Below are 10,845 nucleotides of genomic sequence, written 5' to 3'. Positions count from 1 at the left end.
TACTCGACCTCCACATCTTCCTATCAAGTGTCATGTCCTCGGAAATCTGGAGCCTCGCCATATCCTGCCTGATCACCTCTCCCCAATACTTTTTAGGTCGCCCTCTACCTCTTCTCATGCCATTCACAACCAGTTGCTCACACCTCCGTACCGGAGCATCTGGGCTTCTCCTCTGAACATGTCCGAACCATCTAAGCCTCGCTTCCCGCATCTTGTCATCAATGGGAGCCACATGCACCTTCTCCCGGATATCATCATTCCTAATCTTATCTATCCTAGTGTGCCCGCACATCCACCGCAACATCCTCATTTCTGCTACTTTCATCTTCTGGATATGTGAGTTCTTAACGGGCCAACACTCAGCCCCATACATCATGGCCGGTCTAACCACCGCTTTATAAAACTTACCTTTGAGTATCGGTGGCACTCTCTTGTCACACAGGACTCCAGATGCTAATCTCTACTTCATCCATCCTACCCCAATACGGTGTATGACATCCTCGTCGATCTCCCCTCCCCCTGGATAACCGAACCAAGGTACTTGAAGCTGTCTCTACTCGGGATGACCTGCGAAACAAGCCTCACATCCATGCCCTCTTCCCCTGGCTCAGCGCTGAACTTACACTCCAGGTATTCCGTCTTCGTCCTGCTCAGCTTGAAACCCTTAGACTCAAGAGCCTGTCTCCAAACCTCCAGCCTCTCGTTAACACCGGCTCGCGACTCATCAATCAGAACTATGTCATCGGCGAATAGCATGCACCATGGCACATCCCCTTGAATATGGTGTATTAACGCGTCCATCACCAGGGAGAATAAGAACGGACTGAGCGCAGAACCTTGGTGTAACCCCATTACAATCGGAAAATGCTCAGAGTCGCCTCCTACTATCCTAACCCGAGTCTTAGCCCCATCATACATGTCCTTAATCGCTATAATGTAGGGAACCGACACACCTTTTGCCTCCAGGAATCTCCAGAGAATTTCTCTAGGAACCTTGTCATACGCTTTCTCTAGGTCAATAAACACCATGTGCAGATCCTTCTTCCTCTCTCTGTATAGTTCCACCAACCTTCTAACAAGGTATATAGCTTCTGTAGTCGAACGACCCGGCATGAACCCTAACTGGTTGTCGGATACAGACACTGTCATCCTCACCCTCGCTTCAACCACCCTCTCCCACACTTTCATGGTATGACTCAGTAATTTGATACCCCTATAATTGTTACAACTCTGGATATCACCTTTGTTCTTATACAATGGAATCACCGTACTCCACCTCCACTCATCCGGCATCCTCTTCCCCTTAAAAGTGATATTAAATAACCTAGTCAACTACTCCAAACCTGCTCTCCCCACACACTTCCAAAATTCCACCGGAATCTCGTCTGGCCCGGTCGCTCTGCCCCTACTCATCTTACGCATAGCTCCCACGACCTCCTCAACCTCGATACGCTTGCAGTACCCAAAGTCACGGTGACTCTCGGAATGCTCCAATTCGCCTAGCACAATATCCCGATCCCCTTTTTCATTCAGAAGTTTATGAAAGTAAGTCTGCCATCTCCTCTTAATCTGGGCATCTTCCATCAATACTCTACCATCTTCGTCCTTGATGCATATCACTTGGTCCAAATCCCGAGCCTTCCTCTCTCTCAACTTGGCCGGCCGGAATAACTTCTTTTCCCCACCTTTTTTCCCCAGTTCCTCGTACATACGATCATAAGCCGCAGTCTTAGCCTCTGTGACCGCCAACTTAGCCTCCTTCTTAGCTGCCTTATACATCTACATGCATACTCGCCTCTCCTCCTCACCTATGCTCCCCACTAACTTCAAGTACGCCGCCTTCTTTTCTTCCACTTTACCTTAGACCACTTCATTCCACCACCAGTCTCCTTTGTGCCCACCAGATACGCCCGTCGAGACCCCTAACACCTCTTTCGCAGCCTCCCTAATATAGTCTGCTGTCGCTGACCACATAGTGCTTGCGTCACCACTACTCTTCCAAGCTCCCATAGCCGACAATCGCCCCTCCAACGCTTGGGCTTTATCCTTAGTTAAGGCTCCCCACCTGATTCTTGGTCTTCCTCGGGTAGACCTTTTCCTCCTCTTTAACATAATACCAACGTCCATCACCAAGAGCCTATGCTGCGTCGCGAGTATCTCACTCGGAATCACCTTGCAATCCTTGCACAACCCTCTTTCACACCTCCTGAGGAGGAGATAGTCAATTTGGGTCTTCGCCACCGCATTTTGAAAAGTAACCAAATGCCCCTCCCTCTTCTGAAATCTAGAGTTCGCAATCCCCAACCCAAAAGCCTTAGCGAAGTCCAACAACGATGTACCTCCTCCGTTCCTCTCCCCAAAACCGAAGCCTCCATGCACCTCGCCATAAATACCTGCGGTCGACCCAATATGCCCATTGAAATCCCCTCCTATGAATAGCTTCTCAGCAGGCGGAACCTGGCGCACTATCTCATCTAACTCTTCCCAGAAGCACCGTTTAACCTCCTCATCTAGGCCCACATGCGGCGCATAGGCACTAACGATGTTTAGGGTGCACTCTCCAACTACCAACTTAATAATCATCAATCTATCATTTACTCGTCTAACCTCAACTACAGACTCTCTAAGTTCCCTATCCACCAAGATGCCCACTCCATTCTTACCTTTCTGGACTCCTGAGTACCAAAGTTTATACTCGTCCACGTCCCTCGCCCTCGACCCTACCCACCTTGTCTCCTGGACATACGCTATATTGACCCTCCTCTTCTGAAGGATCTTCACCAACTCTATAGATTTACCCGTCAATGTACCTACGTTCCATGATCCAATTCTCAACCTACAGACACCCTTGTTCCCTTTACCTCCCTTGCCTCCCGCCCCACCCCCTAAACCCTGCCCTACTTCCCGCCCCACCCCCCATTCCCCCGAGGACATGACCTCACTCGACCATCCCAGACCACAGCCACTATACCTACGGCAGAGTAAGGGGAATCACTATCACACAAGGCAACAGACCAAACCAGAAGAATACAAGTTGCAACAACAGGCACACTAATACGGTAAATAAGCTAGTACGAGGTAAGATGCCAGCAATTTAACTCACGCAACAAAGGAAAACTGGAAAACGGGAGGTACCAACTCCCGCGAGCAGAATAGAAAATTCAAAGCAAGAACAATAGAACCTGAAGTCACCACGAGTGCCGAGAAAGATGTTGTCCACAACAGCTATGTTTTGGAAGTTCCCGCCCGCTTTGCCCGCTTTGCTCGGGGCTCGCCGGAAAATTATCTCAGCCGCCACCGCCGCTAGGCTAGATCAGTACGCCAGAAAATAGGGGGACAGGGGTGGAAGAGACGAGGTATAGGGGAGAGAAACAAAGGAGAAGAAGAAAAGGGAAATATAAAAAAAGGGGAGGGGGCAGATCTGAAAAGCAAAAAAGGGGGAGAGGGGAGTAAGGGGGAAGAAGAAGAACGCAAGAGAGAAGAAAAGAAGACAGGGGTGTGGTGGGTGATGGTGGGCTGGGGTGGGGTGGGGGTCTTACCTGGTCAAAGCTTAGATTGCAGAAACCACAAAGGGAGTCAACTAGCAAATCTTAGGTAATTTGCATCAGCAGAGGTTTTTCTATACTAAAAATGCTATCTTTTGAACTGGGTATTACCAAAAAAACTGATCTTTTGAATTGGATACAGTAGAATTCTTGAAAATTAGTCTAGTACAAAAGCATATGGATTTAGTAGGGAAGATACAGATCTAAACAGTGAAAGAAAAAACTGTTTAAAAAAAAATAGTCTAACCACATTACAAATAAAATAAAAGCAAAAAAGTACTTGAAGTTCTCTGGCTTATAAATTTCTTACTGTGCTGTAGGACTTAAAGTAAACATACTAAGATGATGTTAAAACATAATCCTAATCAAATGGTATCGTCTATGATCTTTTTTTTTTTCAATGTCGCATATTGTCGCTAAATTTGCACAGATTCTGTGAGAAATCAATTCTTTCGAGATAACTTTATTCCATGTGATTTTAGATGTACTATGTTCCCTCAAACACTTTCATTCACATGATTTCACCTACAAATCGGTAGTATATGAAGGTCGATGCAAATCATGACAACAATTTCAAACGACCTTCCCTTATTTTATTCTTGATGTGTATTGCTACTAGTACTTTCTGTCAAATATGGTCATTTTTTATTTTTTCCAATCTTATATAACTGTATATCCATCATAGCACCGCATCTTACGATACTCATCTTGTTGATGTATTGAAGCCTAACATTCATTCTCATGCAACATTATTGATCTTATAACTATTTTATAGAATTTATCTTTTATTTTGATAGACATTCTTTTACCACGTAGCACCATGATGTCATTTCTCCATTTTAACCATCTTATTTTTGATTTTTTCTGTAAAAGTTTTTATCTATAAGACAAAGGCACCACTGATTTATTTTAGAAATTGCGGACCAATTCAACCAATATACTTGCACTAGGCGGACTTCAACTGCTAGCCTCGTGTTCAGATAATGTGCCATATGCAATAAGTTATTGTGCATGACATCTTGTGCCCTCTCAATAACATCTAGTGCACTTTTAACCTATATTGAGCGTCTTTGCATGTAATATCAAGCAAAAACTCATGAAAGTTTAAAGTTGTTGTGACATGGAGGCTAGAGCTGTTGTTTCTGGAAAATAATATCGAACGCAACGAAAATCTAACTTTCCTATACATGAAAGTACTGGTGTTACATAATGCCAGAAAATCCACCATCATTTATCGACTTGCATACCTAATCTTTACACCTCTAAGATGTTTCCTTTCCGAGTGTGAATGTGATTAAATTCTGAATTTTGGTGAAATAAGTAGGTTTATTTGACTGAGGTATGTCTTTAAATTAAGATCTCTCGTCAAGACTTGTCAAGTTCTCTGGAATTTTCAGTTAACCGCATACTTCAAGGCAACGATTTACGATAGAAGTATATGTAAATTTAATAAATGTCATACTTACCTTCGTTGCAAATCCTCCAACTTTCTACTTCATCTACAAATTATAATAATTAAATCTTAAAATTTAAAAGTCAACATAGTTGGAATTGTTAATACATTTTTACATTATCCATCATTATTGGGTTTCTATCTACATACCTTCAAACACATCGTCATTTTACCTTTGTCTGCTATTTTTCTTTTAGCGTAATATAATGTATGCAATTTTCGCCCTAAACAAAGAGCAAAGTAGCCAAAAAAGAAATCCTAATTATTGTATAGGAAGTTCTAATTTCATTAGCTTTCTATCACTCTAGCTAAGTTTCTTTTTTATCTATATAATAGAACTGTCCTAATCAACTTTCGCGCACCTCACTATAATTATTGCACAAAAGTACCACCTTATGTTTTTTGTTTTTTATTTTTTATTTTTTGAACTCAATTATATATAAATTCTTAATTAATAAAGTTGAGCAATGACAACAACTTTAAGACACCACATCCCGTGAAATTCCTAGTTTAGTTAAAAAAATTTAAATACCACAACATATATCACTTCTGCAACCAACTTCAATAAAATTAAATAAATTTGCATCAGAAATCAAAGGCTCAAGTAGACATATAAAGTAATTTCACTAACAATCCGAAGCACATTTAACATATGTATGTTAAATAAACTTAGGGACGTAATATAAACTTTTGGGAATAATAAATAAGCAATTACAAAGACAAAATAGGTTAAAAATGTATATTTAATTTACGGAAAAGAAGAAAAACAGAAGACAACTGCAGTGGATTAAAGAGACTGGCATAACAATCATATTTATCTCTTCTCGTAAGTCATGATCAGTTTTAACTTTTATAACTTTAAGAACAATAGTATATGATTTTATATTGCAACTCTGTACAGGTGATAAAAGTTCATACCATTATTACTCGAGGCATATTTAGGCCGTTTCTGCTTCCATATGCAATCGATATTTTCTTTGTGAGTTTCTTCTGTTCTTTCATATCAAATTGCCTAAAAACAGAATTTGATGTGAGAAGTTGTAGAGCCGTTTGAAGAAGAGACAGCAGTTCCTGACATAGGGCATATAGTGCGCCTCTATTTTGCTTTACATGGGGTTTTTGTATTTTAAAATCGTTTTAATTAAGTAATATTTTATTTTCATATTAGTCCCACAGAGAATTTTACCTACATTTTGTATCATTATCCTTGACGTTACTTTCGCCCAATTTTTCATCTTCTAGGCGAGTTCAATTCATTACTCTTTTCTGTTTGGTTGTTCATTTAGTTAGTTTATTTAGTTTATTTTGACAGACATAATAAGCTTGTATAATTAATGAAAAATGTCTACAATAGGTAACTTACTAATTCATAATTGTACTTGTTCTTTTTCTTCTGATTTACTGCCATGTTTGTAGTTTTTACATTTATTTAAGAAATTCAAAATAAAAGTTTTGGAATTGGCAGAAATTAATTACCATTTTTGAAGTTTCTATTCTATTTTTAAAGAGAAAAATGATTTCGAAATAACTGCCACCATTCATTTTTTTTTTTTTTTATATTTTTAAATAAATTTGAAACTCCGACGAAGTTGGAGAATTGTCCAAACAATTTACACATGTCAATTTAATGTTATGTCGCTTGTCATCATAACCTTTCTTTGCTTTACATGGGGTTTTTGTATTTTAAAATTATTTTAATTAAGTAATATTTTATTTTCATATTAGTCCAATAGAGAATTTTACCTATATTTCGTATCATTATCCTTGAAGTTACTTTCGCCCAATTTTTCATCTTCTAGGTGAGTTCAGTTTATTACTCTTTTCTGTTTGGTTGTTCATTTAGTTAGTTTATTTTGACAGACATTATAAGCTTGTATAATTAATGAAAAATGTCTACAATAGGTAAAGTTTTGATTTCAATACCATGTTGGCAGTAACTTACTAATTCATAATTGTACTTGTTCTTTTTCTTCTGATTTACTGCCATGTTTGTAGTTTTTACATTTATTTAAGAAATTCAAAATAAAAGTTTTGGAATTGGCATAAATTAATTACCAGTTTTGAAGTTTCTATTCTATTTTAAAAGAGAAAAAATATTTCGAAATAACTGTCATCATTAAAAATTTTATCCAAAAGATTTACACGTGTCAATTTAATGTTATGCCCCTTGTCATCGTAACCTTTCTCTCTCTCTCTCATATATATATATATATATATATATATATATATATATATATATATATATATATATATATATATATATATAGAGAGAGAGAGAGAGAGAGAGAGAGAGAGAGAGAGAGAGAGAGAGAGAGAGAGAGAGAGAGAGAGAGATTGTAACACCTAAAAAAATTTCTAAGTATTTTAAGACCATTAAGAAGATTGGCGGGTGCTAATTATATCAATTCGGGTATGAACAAGACTGGTAATTTTAATGATATCAATTGATCATGATAATATATGTATGGGGTACATTAAAAATGGTTTAGGGTCTAAGAAGAGCCCTAAGGGTAAGTCAAGCTGAAAATTATATGATGGGATAAAGTTTCAAATGAGTTTGCACAAGATCTAATTTCAAACGAGAATAACTCTCAAGATATGAAGAGTTATATAGTGTATAACCTATCAAATTAAAGCCGTTTGAGTCTAGTTTCCAACGTATCAAACCGTTCGTCATTTGAAGATTTCTACAAGAAGTTATGACCTTTTTACTAAAGGATAACAGAACAACTACGCGAGTCTTGCGTAGACTACGCACCATTGCGTAGGCAAAATCAGCATGGAAGTGAAGGGGAGGGTTTAAGCTGCGTAGCCATTCTGCGTAAGCTATGCAGCCAGCCTACGCAGCTCATTTTCTATAAAACAGGGGAGGTTCGGGGAGAGAGAAAAATATAATATTTTTTGGCTAAGTTTTGGGTTCTAGAGAGAAGGTGGAGCATCCTCAACCCAAATACACATCAAATGTGAGTTTTATGATATTTTTATAATGGATTAATACTAGTTAATGATAGTATTAACATCTACATGGATTGAAATTCATAAGGATTTCTCTAATCTTCAAGAATCATTCAAAAGGTTTCAAGTTAGGGTTTGAGCTACAAGAGGTAAATTCTCCACCCTACACTTAAATACAACCATAGATTAAGTATTTAAAATGTATTGTGAAGTAGAAAGTACCAATTGGTTGAAGAATTATACTAGTACTTGAAATGGGTATTGTGAGTTAGGGTTCTTGAATGGAGAAGAAGATGAATAGTGAATTTTTGAATCTTGTTAGGATGATTGGTGATTCTAGTGCTTCAATAGCTTAATAATGATTAATTATTGAATCATATAACCTAGATTGGGTCTTAAAGGCCAAGGATGAAATTTATTAAGGATAAAAGGGATATGTATGGGTGAATTGGGTTTGTTGAAGACTTTAATTGAAGATTTGAGGGTCAAGTTGATATCGGAATTTGGTGAAATTTATATGGTTGGACTCGTGGTTGGATGTGCGTTTATATTTTATAACTTTTGTCGGGTTCCGAGATGTGGGCCTTACGGGCGATTTTTAAGTAATTTCAGATTTTTATTGGAAAGAAAAATTTATATTTTCTTATGAAATTAATTACAATAATTGGTATTGACTGAATCGAATTAATTGTAGTTAGATACGAGGCTTTCGGAGATCAATTCTCGTGGCAAGGGCATAGCGGAATAAATAATTATACGGTTTAGGTAAGTAACAGTTTTAAATTTAGTCCTGAGGGTATGAAACCCCAGATCATGTGTTATGTGATTGGTTTTGAGGTGACGCACATGTTAGGTGACGGGCGTGTGGGCGTGCACCGTAGGAATTATGACTTGGTCAAATTTCATGGAACTATGTAGTTGAATTATCTGTTGATATCCGTACATTCTCTACGTCTTAGGAAAAATTGAGCTGAGACTCGTATTAAAAATCATGCTTAGACATATGCTGTTATTATCGGTACCCATTGAGGTCATTTCTGTGGTTGAATTATATGTTCAAATTGTAATTTCACACTCTATCATATTTATTCATTTTATATCATATCTCAATCTATGTTGCTATTTATTAAAACATCATATTATCAATTTTGGGCTGATTATCATGATTTCTGAGAGCCCGAGAGACTGGAGAGGTTGATGACTGAGTGAGGCTGAGAGCCTAATTATGAAGATATTTATGGATCGGGCTGCATGCTGCAACATATTTTATTGATTTATGCCATGATTGGCTTGATATAGCGCTTGGGCTGAAGGAGCCCTTCCGGAGTCTGTACACACCTCTAGTGAATGCATGTACCTACTGAGTGCGAGTGCCGAGTGCTGAGTGACTGTGAGGAAAGAGTGACTGTGAGGTTGGAGTGAATGGGAGGACTGAGTGATTGTTACTTTGAGATGATACATTGATTGCATTATTTGCTGCATTTCAGCTGTCATATTTCACTATTTTGGAAATTCGGAAAAACATTATTTTCTGTGTCAGTCAAATTTGATATGAAATTTCTGTGAAATATTAAATGTTGAACTTGAGAGCATGTACTACCCTTTTATGTTAGAAAGTACTGTATTTGGACTTAGCTAAGAAGCTCGTCACTACTTTCAGTTCCTTATTTATTATTGTTACTTGCTGAGTTGGTTGTACTCATACTATACCCTACACTTCGTATGTAGATCCAGTTGATCCCGGACACAGTGGGTGTTGAATCTTTCACACAGTTGATTTTTCGGAGATTCAGAGATAGCTGCTATGTTTCTCAGACCTTGTCTCTCCTTCCCTATCTTTTTGTTTATTGTATTTGGTCTTGGATTATTATAGATCGGGTTTCCCAGACTTGTAATGTATAGATGCTCATGTACTCAGTGACACTGGATTTTGGGAGTGTGTTTATTTCTAATGTTTGTGGGATTTATGTTTCAGTATTTAAAAGAAATTATGGGTTATTGATGTTGTCGGCTTGCCTAGTATCGATATAGGTGCCATCACGACGGGTGAGATTTTGGGTCGTGACATGTACCATTTATGTAGCACCCCAAAAAATTTTTGAAGTGCCTAAGCGCTATTAAGAAAGTTGATATATGCTAATTACATTATTTTGTGTGCAAATGAGGACTATTAATATGATGGATATTAATTGGATATAATAACAAGTGTACGAGGTGTATTTGAAGTGATATAGGGCCTAAGGAGAGCCCTTGGGACAAGTCAAGTTGAAAATTTCATGATAGACTAAAGTTCCAAATGAGTACGCGCAAGACCTAACTTTGGACGAGAATATATATATATATATATATATATATATATATATATATATATATATATATATATATATAGGAGTTATGTAATGGACAACTTATCAAATGAAAGATCTTCGAGGCTGGCAATGAAGTACTGCCATAGCGTCCGGTCCGTATCCGAGCTTAGAGGAGGAGTGAACTGGGGACGCGAAACGTCCGAAACACAGAAATTTTAGCCTATAAGTAGAGGGAGTATTTTGAGCGTTTGGGGTTAGGGTTCTTGAGGTCAAGAGACGATTTTAAGTTCAAATCAAGTCCAACCAACTAAGGTAAGTTGTTAATGATATTTTGGGTTGATTCTTACTCAATATACATGAGTTCTAATATCATTCTTGCATTCAAATACTAGATTTCATCATCAAATCCTCAAGAACACAGAAATCACAAAAGTTGTGATTTTTCAAGATTGATCTACTAGAGGTAATTCTAATGCTTCAAACTCGTTTATTATGAGTAGTTAGAAGTATTTGAAGCATTTGTTACAAGTTTTAATGGTTGAAAATTTAGATTATAAAACTCTAGTTCATGGGATGATTAGTA

The sequence above is a fragment of the Nicotiana tabacum genome, chromosome 21 (assembly GCF_000715075.1).
Source record: "Nicotiana tabacum cultivar K326 chromosome 21, ASM71507v2, whole genome shotgun sequence".
NCBI lineage: Eukaryota > Viridiplantae > Streptophyta > Magnoliopsida > Solanales > Solanaceae > Nicotiana > Nicotiana tabacum.
Note: the sequence above shows the minus strand (reverse complement) of the source record.